Source organism: Colletes latitarsis, chromosome 7, assembly GCF_051014445.1.
Source record: "Colletes latitarsis isolate SP2378_abdomen chromosome 7, iyColLati1, whole genome shotgun sequence".
Taxonomy (NCBI): Eukaryota; Metazoa; Arthropoda; class Insecta; order Hymenoptera; family Colletidae; genus Colletes; species Colletes latitarsis.
In genome coordinates, this window is record NC_135140.1 from 10,899,221 (window position 1) to 10,913,365 (window position 14,145).

The following is a 14,145-nucleotide window of genomic DNA, read 5'->3' on the forward strand; positions in this document are numbered from 1 at the left end:
TATTCTGTCACCCGTATATGGGTGACGTGGCAGTCAATGTTAAAGGGACCAGGCAGTCAGAAAATCGATTTGTTTTTAATTTCCTTTTTCGAAAGTAATACCATTCAGAAATTAAATGTCAAAGTTTCATGACGTTCTGGTGAAAAATAAGGATTTGAGGGATGAAAATGTCGAGGGCGGAAATCGGAGGTGTCGGAACAATTAGACAAGCGACGGACAAAACAAAGGCCCAAAATAATTTGGACAGCTATAAACACAAACCAGCACTTCCCGATGACGTTTTTAAAGTAATTTTACTCATTTATGAAGACTCGAGCAAATGAAAAGCTACTTGAACGATGTATTGGTAGCTATACACAGAATGCAAGCGAACGTTTTAATAATTTAGCCTGGAAAATTGCTCCAAAAACATTATTCAGCGAGTCAGAAATGTAAAATCATTACTACAATTTTTGCAAAATTTGTGTATTACAATTGGAGACCTTGAAATATGGATCTACTCGACCGATTTCGTTTAAATTTGGCGTAAACCTTCAGTACATGTATCTCTATAACCTGCACTACAATGAAGTCAATATCACTATTCTTTCTACTTTTCTTTTAACCTGCTAAAATTAAAAACAAGAAAAATCTCGATATTTCAAATTCAAAATGCTGCCATTTTTATAATTATCAATTTTTGTTCTGTCCTTTTAGTACTGGCTACAGAAAAATGTATCCTAATTAAGAATCTTTTTCATTTTGTTGACTTAGAGAAACAGAACGGGTGGAATCATGAAAGCCATTAGAACATGTTTTCGGTACACGATTGCCTACTTGACTCTGTGCTGCCATTAATTTTGAGTATTTCTCGTTGTAAAAATTTGTGAATATTACTGAAAGAGTAATAAACATATACGCGAAACACCGATGCAAGGACTTCCTTAAATATCTCAGCGGAAAGTGACAGAGAAAAATATTATTTCATTTTTATTTTTGAATGAGAACATCGAACAAAAGTGTTTAACTCTAAATAAACAACGACGGTCCCGAAATGTGAAAAATATGTTTCAAAAAGGTTTTCGTGGATCAGTCGTTATATTTGCCTCGTCAAACAGCGTCAGATATTTTTCAATACGGTCGCAAACGAGAGAAATATTTAGATATTTCCTTTCAAAAAAATACTCCACGGCCCAGTTTTTCCGATGTCACAGTTACCGAGCTACACAGAATCAGTCTTTTGTAGTATAACAGAAATTAATTCAATTCATTTACCGTTGAGTCTATAAACGATCGTATATAAGAGGTTTATGTTTTCTTTACTCGTGAAGAGCACATCGTAAAAACCAACAGATGTTTCAGCGAGGCTATAGCACAAGATCCTGTTTTAAACGCGCTTCCAAGTTGAAAGCCTCTTATAAGACTTTGGAAAGTTCGGAATAGCAGTTACACCTCCTTCAGGTATACAATCTGTACTATTTTTATTAGAACGCGACGAAAGTCAGATTATCGACGCTAAATTACCTTGCAGAGAACAAGTTTTTCAGTCTTGTTTCATAATTCACGGAAAGTGAAATTAAATTTTCGCTCCGGTACACAAAGAAGTAGGAAAAAGTAAGAATCCCAATACAGAAAATGGATCTTACCGTTGACAATGTTGTAAACTTCGCAGAAGCAAGAAAATTAATAGGAAATTAACGAATATCATTTTGAACGACACGAAGTCTCAAATATATTGCGATTTTTATGGATGAAAGTGCCATTGGTAAAATTTTCAACGCGTAGTTGGTGCTCAAAATTCTTTGTCAAATTCCTTAGAAAAGGAAATTTTCGAATACCAAAAAATATAATATTATTACTGCAAGATACTGGGATCCTTGACTCACTAATATAAACTTTTATTTAGCGAAGCACATTTGGAAAAATTCAACGATAGTCTTACAACATTATTTTGAGAATGGGGTGAGTTTCTCTGAAGTACCACGAGGGCAGAAAAGGAAGTGGACACTTTCTTTCACGATCCAAGTAATGACGAGAGAGTCGGTTATTTCGAGTCTAACATCCTCCTGATAGCAACTGAGGGGTGCGATCCTAAACTCGCTAATATAAATTCTTATTTAGCGAAGCACATTTGGAAAAATTCAACGAACCACTGATTCTCAACGATTGTCTTAAAACATTATTTTGAGAATGGGGTGAATTTCTTCAAAGTATCAAGAGGGTAGAAAAGGAAGTGGACACTTTCTTTCACGATCCAAGTAATGACGAGAGAGTCGGTTATTTCGAGTCCAACATCCCCCTGATAGCAACCGAGGGGTGCGATCCTAAACTCGCTAATATCAATTCTTATTTAGCGAAGCACATTTGGGAAAATTATTAAAACATTATTTTGAGAATGGGGTGAGTTTCTCTGAAGTATCAAGAGGGCAGAAAAGGAAGTGGACCCTTTCTGTTACGATGCAAGTAATGACGAGGGAGCTAGTTATTTCGAGTCCAACATCCCCCTGATAGCAACCGAGGGGTGTGATCCCATTCGTGATCTTTGGATCAAGAAGCTGTAGACTCGATAGCTTGGGTACTTGGGTAACAGCGACGGTGCTAGTTATTCCAAGGCCAATACCCTCTCCCCTGTGGTATCGATGTGGGAAGGGGTAGCTTATGTTCGTTATCTTCGGATCAAAGCGATATACTGCGCTCAATGTCCTATGATTGGCCGTGGGTCTCACTCCTGGGGGTGATGTATTAAACTTCAGCGCCAAAAATTACCCAAGAGAAAACTTCCTTGCGTCTGCTGGAGTTTGGCAGGTCCCTTTGCGTCTCGAGTAAAGATGAGAAGGCTAGTTCTTTGGACAGTAAAGTCTTGGAAAGAAGAAACTCATTTTCGTAATCTCCTCTGCTGAGCTACTGTCGGACGTCAGAGAATAAATTTTAGTAAATTTTCATCTTTGTAAAGCGTATAATCTATCCACGAAAATATAATATTTCTATTTTATTTCTAGATTGCACTATGAATATACCCCCCTACGATTTTTCAGTCACTTTCGATAGTCTGACAAAAAAATGTTTCCTATCGAAGTTAATCAGGATTTAACCGTTAAGAAATTACTGTTGCTTTTCAAAAACAAATTGATTTTCGATACAAAATTAAGGTTACTGTTATATTTTTAAATGGAACTATTTCTACTTATTTTTGGTTGCAGGGGTCAATTACAATCATTTTAGGTTAATAGACATACTATATGCTAAGATAATAAATCTTAGATTCATAATGCTGAGAACTGAGCGATTATTAAGGATTAACTTATTAGAAATGAGCATTTTTTACATTGATTGTCAACTTATTTCTCCTGGATAGTAGATAATAATTGCGTATTTATTTATTTTTAATAAAATTCCACTAAGTGTCGTTTTGTTGTACAGTATCTGTAAAATAATGTTTATCTCAACTATATTAAAAAGCTCTTCATCCAGCAGCGCATAATCCTGTATTATAATTAAAAATATGGCGTTTATCGCGAAATTAGCGTCGTTCGGAATATGGAGATAGATGCGTGGGGCAACGATCGATGAAATTGACCCGATCCACGCGCTGAGGATCGATAGCCGTCTATGCCAAACCGGGCTAAAACCGATTCCCTGTTACGTAACGAGAAACACGCTGCTAAACAAATTTGCTCGCTTAGCGTAGTCGAATTTCATCTTACTCGAGATATATTCACGCTTCGGTTCTCGCTTCGCCTCGCTTTCGTCGATATATCGCCAGAAAACGTTTAATTTGTCCCGAAGGCCTGCCTCATTCATAGTTATCGAGAACTGTTGCATCGTAAATACCGACGGAAGCGTAAAATATTTTACGAACTGTAAAATATGTATAGTTCGAGATCGTGAGCGTGTGTTCATTCTCAGTTTTGCGCGATTCGATACACGCGTCAATCTTTCGTTATTAAACTTTCGCTACGAGCATCAAAAAATTCTTTAAAATGCGAGCCAACGCTGTCAAACCAGTAACAAAAATATTATTTTCAATTTCGATGTATTCTTACAATTTGTTACAATATTATTTGAATTATTGCTAGTTAAAACACGCTCATTTGGTTGCAAGCTGCAAAACATGACCTCTTCTGTCAGATGTGTTCTTTTAAAAGGCATACGAATCTCTGTGAGACTTTTCACGACTTTTTTTCGATATCAAAGAGCAGTTAATACTTTGCTGATCAGTCATACTGGTGCTTTCATCCCCAAACGTTGCTGATCGATTTCGAGTTGTCTCGTGTTTGCACAAACATTAGTTTATGCAGGCAACGTGTCTGCCAAAGCAATTACTGCAACAGCGTGTCTATTGCTGAGATATTATTGGTAAACAAAACACTGGTCTGTGATATTAGAATGAAGAATCATGGTTTGTGTTAATAGAGCGTTAATACAGTGAAAGATAAGAAATTAGTAATATTTAAATGTTAAATAATTGCGATAGACTATGCGTTTGTAAATATAGACGTCAAAATTGTAACCACACCTATTTTAACGCGAATAAAAATAATAAATATACAGAAAGTTGTTGTGTGAAAAATATATACATGAAACAAAAAATAAATTGGTGTTAAAACGAGCGAATTAATTCTAATTCTCTCGTTTAGCTAAACACACATTTGACAGAATCTCCTGCTCATAAAAATCGATCTTTCCAACAGTTAAACAAAAGAATTCACATTTTTCAATTTGAGAAAAAGAATAATATAGGGTTATCCAAATTGAGTATCACATCTTTCAACAGATGGGACTGCTAAACGGTTTGGTTGTTTTTTCTTATATTTCACACACGTCATGGGCTTACTATGAGGTTTTTTAAAAAGTACAGTTTATGTCAATAAACCACAAACGATTGACGAGCTAAAAAACAATATTACAACCACCATTGATAAGATAGAACCTCAATTATGTAGTAGTGTAATAGAAAATTGGGTAAAGGCGGCCATTTGAATGACATTGTGTTCCACGATTAATGTTATGAAGTGGACTTTATATTAAAATAAAGAAACCTGAAATATCTCAAATAAGTTGTGTTTTATTTCAATTTAAAGTTGTGACACTCAATTTGGATAACCCTATAGCTACGATTTGGTTTCGCGAAATTGCATTTTAAAAGTGACTCCTTGAATTTTTACTGGAGTTTTTATCGACGAGTTTATCGGTTAGGATACTAATCTGTTTGGTAGAATCGTTAGTTTATTGTTGGGGCCGTCGAATCGATGGTGCGACGATCTAGCTAGTGATTCCGTCGAATCGTCACCGGGTTGTTAAGTTCATTCGGAGGTGACTGGATGCAACCTGATCGATTCCGTTGAAACGCTATTGAAACAGAATGAGCAAAGAGCGATCAACGGGAAGTTTCCCTCCATCTGTAATAGATTCGATCTACAGGCGACTGCATAATAAATTATAGTACCTCTCGTATTGCTAGAGCCGAACGACGTATCTGTTGAACACTTCAGCTTCTTGAATGAATTTATTCAATTTAATTTACCACCAAGTGTACAGTCGCTATCCGTTACGTTTCATTCCGTGGCTTGTTGCTGTCTGTGATAACAGCCAACTCTTTCGCTGAGATTATTTTAGACATTGTTTATGTACCTATTTCTATTGAAATATGCCATATTGACAGTATGCATCATATTGCAGTTGTTTTTTTTCAAATTAAAATGTGCATTCATATCATTCAACATAAATTGCTAAAAAAAGGAAAATAATTTCTTTTTCATTATAAGTGTAATATCGGTAACTTTTTTGAAAAGTTAAGAAATTGATTCAAATACATCTAAAACTTAGAAACGTAAAAATATTCAAGTACAAATCGTTCGAATACTGCAACAAATTATTTCCCAATCGTAAAATGTGAAATATTTTATTAAGTGCTACATTTAAATCGATGTAAAAACCAAGTGCGAAAGTACACAATGCATCGAAAGAAGAATCATTGTCGTATCAATTTCTTTTATCTACCCTTGGAAATTAACTACCCCTTGTCCCAGTTCCTAGAATCATCTTCATGTAAGTCGTTAAATAATGGTCTTTCAGTCTAACACTATTGCGCTTTTAAAATATTCACAGTGAAGATTTAGTCTCTGCGGAGACCTCAAAGAGGCAGCTGAATTTAAACAATCCGAGCACGAGACCTGCTTCAGATAGTTCGCCTCGTCGATCCACGAGTGAATAAAATCCCACGCTCAGAAGAGCTTTTTGGTTAGACGGTCCTATGGCGAAAATATTAAATTGACTTATTTATTAGAAAGAAGAAACAGTTAATAAAACGATACAAACACTATCGATACAACGTTTATTATTAAAATTAGTAGTATCATAGTACCGCATACGTATTTTTCTTAATATTTTCATATTCAATTAAATCACAAAAAGAAGAATGTTTCGTGCTGTGGTGTAATTTCCAGCTCACGTAAAAGGCGAAAGTTTTTTATTTACTATACGTGGTTTTCTTCGTATTTATTCCAAATTTTTTATTTGTCTTTAGACTAATACCTGGTTTCCACAGCCTCGTTAAAATTCAAGAGTCCTATCTGAGTTTATTTTCTTCAACGTCTAATCTCGAGAATTAATTTTTTTAACTCCTCGAAAATTCATATGACGTTAACGTTTAATTACGTAAGTAAATAAATAAATATGACGGGGGCAGTTAACGTGTTAATAAATTGCAGTGATTTAATAGTCTTGATTTTTTTAACGATTATCTGTCAATGCAAAATTTGTTGATCTCCCATAAGAGTGGTGGACTGTCGTCGCTCTTCGATGCTAATTGCTCTGTATTTTGTGTTCGTGCCTAGTTGGGTGTACTCGATTGTGTATGTAGGTGTTGGAATTGCTTACTATTGGGGAGGAGATTCCAGTCGAGACGCTTGTGGAGGTAATCAGGGTAGATTGGTACGTGGCTCATTGGAGGGTCATAGGGTGTATGTCGAATGTCGAATACGAGCTGGAGATGTTCCTTCGCCTGCAGCTTCGAATGTAATTGGAGGTAGTAGTTATCTTCATTCTTGCGTAACCGATGTTGCGTTGAATGTTGTGGAATTAACGACATTATTGGTGTTTAGAGAAGGTAGCGTAAAGGGTGGGGAGGGAATTATGTGCAACGAGGACTTCTCCTTCGACCCCTCTCGCGGGCCATTTCCTCAGGGTGAGTTACACGATCGAGGTGTCAAACATAACTCATCCTGCAACTTCTTTCAAATAGCGTGGATCGCAAAAACCAACGCTTCTTCAAATCGAGTGACTTTATTTTTACTGGGGGGGCGGGAAGAAAAAAAACAAAATTTACTAATTCTCTCCATTACAATTACCAGATCAATACTTAAATAAATAAACGAGCTTCCCAGCTGCAATAAATAATATTACCACCCACGTTAATATAATATCATTTAAATGAAAATTTAGTACGTAGCATTCGATATTAAATCTTGATATTTTTCATTATTGCTTAACAATGGTGAATGCAAAGTGTATAGAATCAACGGTGCATTATTAATAAAATATTAACGAGACGATGAAAGTTAGGAATTTTGGATTGGAAAGTGTTTTGGTTATAGAAAAATTATTTTTAATCCACGATGTTCAAAACAATATGAAGTCAAAGTTACCATTTCTATGGAAAACCGTCTTAGGTTTGATTTGTCCAATTAATGTTGCTATTAACTAATGTTAAATATACAGTCCTAATACTTTTGTGAACTACGATATGCTATTATATCTAATAAAGAATAGTCTGATAGTCTTTCTAACTCGAATATGTGTTATTTAATTTCAATACAATTTTTACATGTTCTCATATGCAATATACACGATAATTTCAAAATATTTATCATACTGCACGGTTCGTGAAAATTTTAATTAGGAATATGTACTGGGGAAGAAAAAAAACAAAATTTATTAATCCTCTCCATTACAATTCGCAGATCAATACTTAAATAAATAAACGAGCTTCCGAGATGCAACAAAATAATATTACCACCCTTATTAATATAATATTATTTAAATGAAAATTTAGTACGTAGTATTCGATATCAAACCTGGTTATTTTTCATTATTGCTTAACAATGGGTGAATGCAAAGTGTATAGAACCAGTGGCGCATTATTAATAAAATATTAACGAGACGACGAAGGTTGGGAACTTTGGATTGAAAGCGTTTGGGTTATAGAAAAATTATTTTCAAAAATATGAAGTCCTAGAAAAACTGATAAGAGATAAGTTTTAATTTTGTACCAGGCACTTTTGCACCCCCACTAGAGACAGCCCTGATTCTACCCCTATTTTCTGCTGACTCTTAAGCCTCCAACTTCTCCTCCTTCCCCATAGCGATCTATTGTGATCTTTCAGTTATTCTTCGGACTATTCGTTTCCGAAAACTACACACATTCTACATTTTCGAAGAATGCCCCTGTCGAACGTTGATTTACGCTCTCCAAATTCGGTCTGCTTCAGCGCCGTTCGGCTGACCTCCATCGCCACTTCGTTCAGCGTTTCTGGGGTCAATTTCTTCTCAGGGAAACCTTCCAGTATCGTTTCCACTCTGCAGCGAATGGATGCTTTCATACTCGTTCCTCGAGTGGTCGAAGTTGAAATTCCCACCGCACTCGACTCTTCGAGGGTGGACATCTCTCGTAACGTTTTTTCGAAATACGTACTAACTAATCTTAACGCTAGAACTACCAACAATTATGGCGTATTTACTTGTATCAAAGAAATTCGAACAATGAATCGAAATGTGTAATACAATAGAAATAAATGTTTGTTCGTTCTCTCATAGGAAACCATGGTTTTGCAGAAACTCAATTCTGTAAATTTTTTGCAATTTTTATTAGAAATTACGAATAGACTTTTGACTTTAAAATAGCTTGACCACATTGAATATCTTGTTTACATTTTGTCGATGCTTAGAAACGCGAGAAGAAAGTGTTGCTTGATTCATAGAGGTACAAATAATATAATAGACGCTCTGCAAAACAATTGAACGAGTAAATTGAAAGGGGTAATTAAAATTTTTTACGTCGGTTACATATTATATCGTGCGTTGGAAGGGTACAAAAAACGAATTTAATTTTGTCTGTGAAAATCAGTTCCGAGTTTTTATTCCTCCATAATCAAATATCTCGCGTAATTAGTATGCTGAACGATAATTGGAAACGCGAAATAAACCCGCGGGACTTGTGGGAAATAAAGAATGAAGAACAAACACAGGGCGTTAAAATTAAAATAGCGTAAATTTTCTTTTTTTTTTTCTTTTAAGTGAAATTATTCCAAGCTTGGCACACCAACGCGTGCATTGCGTACCAAATGAAGAGTTAATTTTTTATTATGCTCGTGGAAAAGTTATGCTTCGCGAAGTACTTTGATGTTTTCGCTGTATTTCATCGTAACAAGCGAATTTCATTGTAAAATATTTTACTCTTGGACGAATTTTAATCAGCGTCGTACTACGTATTAAAATGCAAACATTTTATTATATTCCGTTCGATAGTATTGTAGGAATGATGCCATTTTATATATAATATCGAGGGAAAAGGAAAAGCCGAGGCACAGCATTCGAATCTACGATCTTCGAATCGCTGACCAATCGCCCTACCCCGCTCACAATTTTCGTGCTTCGTAAAAAAATAGTCGTACAACTTTTATAGAGCCATTTTAAAGGTCGAACCCTACACTTTCGCTTTCTTAAATTCAATCTTCTCAAACGCGTTTTTACGCTCGAGGGAAAAGGTGATAGAACGAAAATGGTTGTTTTCGAAAACACGAAGAAAATTCAAACTGCTTCCGAATCATCGAAAAAATTTGTTTCGATGACTAAAACCACTCTAAAATTTTCAATTTTTATATATCGCTGTTGAAACAATGGAGGGGAAGCTCATATTTGAAATTGTGTTGAGAGACAACATTCTGCCAGACGAGGGTAAATTGTGTTCGTCAAAAAAAGGAAGAACCACAGATAATTGATTATTGTTTGTTTCGTAACTGTAACAACAGAGTATTCTTATTATACAAATTTTGCAAATGTGACGCTTTTTTAATGGTAATTTCTCAGAGTTATGGGTTAGTTAGTCACAGGTTCTCTTCTAAACTTACATTCTGTTCTTACTATTAATCCTATTGTGTGCTTGGCTACACTAAATTCTGCTTCGAGGGACAGTCACTAGCGTTCATTAGCTTCGAGCTCCGATGGAGGAGAAAAAGTAAAGGAATACAAACTCCTTTCCGGGGATCAACAAGGTATCGACTCTTGCCTTGTTGAATCCTTCGAGCAGCGAAACTTTCTACAAGAGGATGAGCGCTCTTTAAATGAAACCGGATTTCAAATGTAGGGCACGTTGAATTGAAACAAATCCTAGATTTTAGAACCTAGAATATTAGAAGTTCACGATATATTTACGAAAAAGTAGCATCGAACATAACAATTTTAAATATGGTGAATTAACTTCATTTTTGGAAAGTTGAAAAATATGATAAATACGAAATACCAAATTTTTAAATATTTTAACGAATGACAGTAACCTCCATTACGGCAGTTTCAAAGTTTCTTGCATTAAACAGCCTGTCAGAAGCTTTTTAGTGCCTCCCGTTTGCGTTTGAGTCACCTTAGTTATCTACGAGAGCATTAAAAGCGTAATTAGCTCATCCCCAAATTGAAAGCTTACAACCGACTCTGTGGTTTGCGTCTAATTGTGCGAGTTGTAACGACGTGATTTTAAACTTAAAACGATCTCTTTGTTTGTCTAGTTGTTCTTGCACGATCCTGTCATAAACTACTAATAAACTCTTTCTTGTGTGCACGTTTACTCTATAAAATGATAAGTACTATCCATTTTATCCAACCCTGCGTTTTATATTTGATCATCCCACAAGTTCGAACTTCTCAAATTGATGAGGATCAATTTTATAGTTTGGTAGTTTGGAAACGAAATTAATCGGTCAGTAAAATATTCAAAATTTTTGATCAATATCAACCATTTAGAGACAATCGATATATAAAAGGCAAAAGAAACATTTGTTTGTTGAAAACGATAAGTGTTAAAGTTAGAAAATTATGTCTTTCGTTTTCAAGATATTCTGTTGAAAATGAAACGCTCGTATTAAAGAAATATACTTTTGATTTTCTATATTTTGACATTTTTTTTCTAGAGATATAGTTCTTGAATTCGTGAATTTGTTTAGGAAATTTTGAAACAACCAATTGACTCTGTAAATATCGCGTTGCAACGTGTTCTAGGGGGAACAAAGTTTGAAAATATCAGGATATTAAAAAATAATATTGAATAACATTTTAATGAAAAAATCAAAGTTTTGTCGTGACAGTATAATGGATTTGTCGACAAAATGGGAAAGAGTTGTAGAATGGAAAATGGAGTATAATGTTTCATAAAATTCAATATTACAGGGTTGCTCTGCTGTAGTGTTTCTAATATTGTTTTAAACATAGTACAAAATTCAGTACAAACTTTCTGGATGACATAGTACATAGACGGCGTGGGGCACTAAACAAGTAATTTCCAAACTGTGGTTTGTAGAAAAATATGTTCCATACAGAAGTTGCATAGTTACGATAAACGGCATAGGGTACTATAATTGCATTTCCCTCAGTGGAATAGCTAGAGTTTATGCCGCCCGGGGCGGTTCTTGAGTTTACGATGTAAAGCGACGAAAAGTACAATATATAAGGAAAGTGACAAGTTTATGATAACAAGTTTAGATCTGAACTGAAAAAATTAATTACAACGTTCATTTTGTGAAGCCATTTTTCTTGATTTTCCTTTGGTAATATCTATACGACCCACTCAAAGTCCGTTTCGTTTGTTAATTATTATTCTATAGGCAATATTATATTCGTAAGTGTATTAAAAAAATTCTGTTTGAAAACATAAACAGTAATTGTGAGAAATAGCATTACGATAGTCTTCACTTTTGAATAAACTGCAAGAGTTTGGGTGTTGTAAAAGTTTCTTTGAAAAAAAATTGTTAACAAAGAATTACTTGTTATTTAAGTTGATGATAATAATCGTAAAGCCTGGAGCAGATTCATGAAGCTGTTGAAATATCATAGTTATTTTTTCAATCATCCTATTCAACGAAGCAAACATTTTACTACAATGTCACTTACAATGAAAATAGAAAAAGCTTTCCTTTCATTGTAGCAGATCAAAAGTGCCGCCTGGGGCGGACCCTCCCCTCCACCCTCTTTAGTTACGCTACTGATTTTTCTACTTTGTTATTACAGCGAGTTTCCTAGAAATTCTGGATTTTTGAAAAAGCAGAATTTTTTGAAATTGTAGAATACTGTCACCTGAACAATCGTCTCAGGTAATATTGTACTGTTCCTGTTTTATTTATCCACTGGAAGTATAAATTTTTCTTTTCATTTTTTTCTTGCTATATATTTGCTTGTATTTAAGCAAGTACTAAAAAAAAGATTTTATATTTTATATACAATATAAATTCATCAATTTAAAACATTTATAGAAAAAGAATTTATACTTATAAATTCGTATTTTACTAAAAAATTTCATTCCAAGTGTAATTAATTTCCTGAAATAATTTTCAGTTACTATCAGTTCCAATCAATTCAATAATTCCCCTGTCATTTCATTATTGTATTACATAAAAATTCCATCCCAAGTATAATTAATTTCCTTCAATAATTTTCAGTTACTTTCAGTTCCAATTAATTCAATAATTCCCTTGTCAATTTATTATTTCAATGAAACAAAGAACGCGTTTGTTTGAAATAATTTATTTAAATTGAACGCCAAATAAAGTTACTTTTCTGTATAGTTCGTGAAATAAAAATAATAAAGTATTCGAAATAGTCAGATTATTTTTTTATCTTATTTTAAATAAAATGTGCCCAACAATAAATTTTAAAACAAATATTTTCCAAGATATTCGGCCACGAAAATATTATTATTTGACCGTGATTAAATTGCAAGGAGCCGTTGGAGAAAGACATTCCAGGAAATGGAAAATTGACAATAATACAGCGTTAATATTGTGGCGAAAGTGGGTAATCGAATAATTGGACAGCGATTTATTGCTGGACGTTTGACAGCTCGAAAAAGGACAATTATCCTGTCGGAGACATTGCCAATTTTACCGGAGAATATGCCACTAAATCCTCGTATAGTGATGTGGTACCAACTCGATGGTTGGTCTCTGTGCGTTATACATGACAGCCAAGAGAAGCATTAGGGAGACAGTTCCGCAGCGGATTGGTCGTGGCTGAGAATGTCTGTGGTCATCGCGTTTACCAGACTTGTCGCCACTGGATTATTTTCGACGATGTGCATTAACACTGCGGTGATCGCGGTTCATTCGACAGATAGGCGCAAAATCATTCTACAAACATTTTTAAACAATCACGCGCGACCATACACAGATCTCTGAATTCTAGCTTTTTTTAAATCTTTTACATTTTAATCTCAATTTCTTTAGATGTTGTGATTTATGATGCAATAAATATAATAAATCGTAACTCTCAAATTATTAAATTCATGAACAAAAATAAAGATTTTAAGGGACGATTTTTTTCTTGATTTAAAAGCATTGCATAATTATATGTATATTTTGATAAATAAATAAATATTATTACCTCGTCGAGTCGATTGTTAAGGTGACAGAAATTGGATCTTTTATACTATACTGGGAAAAATTTTAATAGAAGATTCTAGAGGCCAAAATAAGACGAAAATCAAGAATACCAATTTGTTGATCGAGGCTTTGTTAAAAAGTTATTAACGTTTAAAGTTCCGCCTGTAGAAGCGTGTACGCGTGCTATTATAGTTCTATTCAGTGACGTATCGACAACCTTGCAGTTTTGTGAGTGAGAACCACTGTCACGCCGTTTTACAGGCGGAACTTTAAACGTTAATAACTTCTTAACGAATCCTCAATCAACAAATTGGTATTCTTGATTTTCGTCTTATTTTGGCCTCTAGAATCTCCCATTGAAATTTTTTCCAGGGGTGGCCGAACACCCTGTATATAAAAAGGTTATTAATTCGACCGACAGGTTACGTTATCTCCTTCGAGTCGACAATAGACCATTAGTTTGATTCGCAGACCGTCTGCGACAGAGGCAAGAGAAAATTGGACATGTGTCCAATAGTTTAGAAGA